At 46.9% G+C, this 2,263-nt stretch overlaps 1 non-coding gene across 1 annotated transcript; it reads left to right on the top strand.

Moving 5' to 3' along the window:
* Positions 1–2,191: 2,191 nt before the first annotated feature.
* TRNAE-UUC (transfer RNA glutamic acid (anticodon UUC)) lies at positions 2,192–2,263 on the top strand. The gene has a single exon. It is a non-coding gene; the product is annotated as a tRNA-Glu (tRNA).

The raw sequence follows: 2,263 nt of genomic DNA, 5'->3' as shown, positions 1-2,263 counted from the left end.
GAAGAGCGTGAAGGCCAGAGAGGCCTGGGGATGTCCAGAGATCCCTGAGTCATTTGTCACCACAGATACCATGGTAACAGCCTCTCCTCTTCCTCTAGGTCTGCAGCTGGCTGCAGACATGGCCAGCCTTCAGGTCCGCATCGACTGGGGTCGAAGCCAGCTCCAGGGGCTGCAGGAGAAACTCAAGCAGCTGGAGCCCGGGTCTCCCTGACCTGCCACCACAGAAGCAAGGCAGTGAGCACAGCTGTTCTTCGATGTGGCTGCATTATCTCAGGCCTTCTTCCTTCACAGATTGCCCCCCACCCCAGCTATTCCTCCCTCCTTAATACTTCTCTGGTCTGCATGTTTCCAACTTTGTTAGATGGGGAAGTTTGAAAGGACAAAGTGAGTAATGTTGAAAGCCACTACTCTGAAACCACTTCTAGATTTCTGTTGTCTCATGTGGGGCAGGCACAAACCTGTTAGGTTAGTTCATATCACTGAACAACTGTAACAACCTGATGCATAAATCAGCTGTGGTTTTTCATTAAAGGATGAAATATTGCACAGCTAGTGGCAGGGAAGGACAAGAAGTAGGTGCTTCAGTTTCACTAGATCCTTAAAAGTGATTTTGACGGAGGAAAAAACCATACACAGCTAACAGATGAGGACAGAATGATTCCTCATCCATAAAACACACACACACCCGAGTAGATGGGCAGCGCTTGGCAGGTTTTAAGCCAGAAAGTAAAAAAGATCGGACCTAGATTTTCAAGGGAAATCTTTCAAGAGACCATTCAGGTTTTTAAAAACTTGCCTTTATCTTTCCAAGAGTGAGTCTTTTAATTTGTTGAAGGGCCAGGAACTCTGTGTCAATTCATATTCCTACTGGCTTGTTGACATTTTTAGCAGTTTCTAGGAGCTAATTGTTATGTTTGGTGGATGTTAGTTTTTTGTTCATAATATGAGATGTAATTTTTTTTCCCAGTTTGTCTTTTAATTTTGCTTATGGTGGTTTAAAAAAAAAACCAAACTTTTTATTATAAAATAAAACACATTACATTAAACTGCACAGACCAAATGAATAGCTCAAAGAGCAAGGTGAAACCTATCATGAGCATCTCTCAGCTCTTGTGTTTTTAAGTCAGTTTTCTTAGTACAGTTGAATTTATCAATCAGCTATTTTATGATTTCTTGCTTTGGGATTGTAGTTGATGTGATGGTAAGGGAATTCGCCAGTGTTTTCTTCAAGAACTTTTGTGTGTTCAGGTGAGGTACAGGGTGAGTCCTGCACTCAACTTCCTCTTTTCTACCACAGATCCACATACAGGGGACCACCCTTACCGCTGATTTGTGATGCCACCTTTTTCTTTCGATTAATCCCAATGTTGTATACCCGTACCATGTTCTGGCGGTTGCATTCTGTTTCATTGATCTTAATGTCAGACACAGGAACCACACTGTTTTAATTCTTGAGCCTTTAATACATACTTAACCGCTGTAGCGCACATTTTCTGGTTGGAGGGAATTTCTTTTTTTTTTTTCTGGGCCGGGGCTGGGCGGGGCACTACGTTGAGCTTGAGTTGTCCGTGAAAAAGCCTAATCGAAGCTCTGAAAAGGAAACGCTGTGACCAGAGGAAAAAAGGGCATCCCTCCACCCACACAAAAGGTTGAATTTCAGACCAAAACCTGTTACCAGCAAAGTGCCAACCTGTGAGATCTTCAAGCTAAAATGAGTTAAAGATAACACCCCGTTTTTGCTTTTTGAGGAAAAGATTTTCACGGGGAACCCGGTACTGGGGCGGGGGAAGAAGGGGTGGCTTTTGTTTCAGATGTCAGTTGACATCGAAGGACAAGCAATAGCCCTCCGTTATTTACTGTAGAAGTTGGGTTTCGGTGGCGGCGCGGCCAGGGTCCCAGCGGGGTGTGCTAGTGCGGACGGTGACTACGACTAGCGCCCATCCACCCTCACTTCGGTTCTTGGGAACACTTCCGGGAGGAGGAGTTCCCGCCCCTGGGAGGGGCCCGGATGTGCCGGCCGGCGCTGCGTAGGCGGGCGGGTCCGTGAAGTCCGGGCTTGCGCAGCCGCAGTCAGCACAGATTTCTACCAGCCGGAGCAAGGCCTGAGGTGCGCAGACGTGATTTGGTGGTGCTGACGACAAGCTGACGCAAATACTATATGTTGCATCGAGGAGGAGACGCTTTCAGCGCTTCCCATATGGTCTAGCGGTTAGGATTCCTGGTTTTCACCCAGGCGGCCCGGGTTCGACTCCCGGTATGGGAA

The sequence above is a fragment of the Lipotes vexillifer genome, unplaced genomic scaffold (assembly GCF_000442215.2).
Source record: "Lipotes vexillifer unplaced genomic scaffold, Lipotes_vexillifer_v1.1 C26947135, whole genome shotgun sequence".
NCBI lineage: Eukaryota > Metazoa > Chordata > Mammalia > Artiodactyla > Lipotidae > Lipotes > Lipotes vexillifer.
The sequence above is the reverse complement of the archived record's forward strand: the minus strand, read 5'-3'. Positions and strand labels throughout refer to the sequence as shown.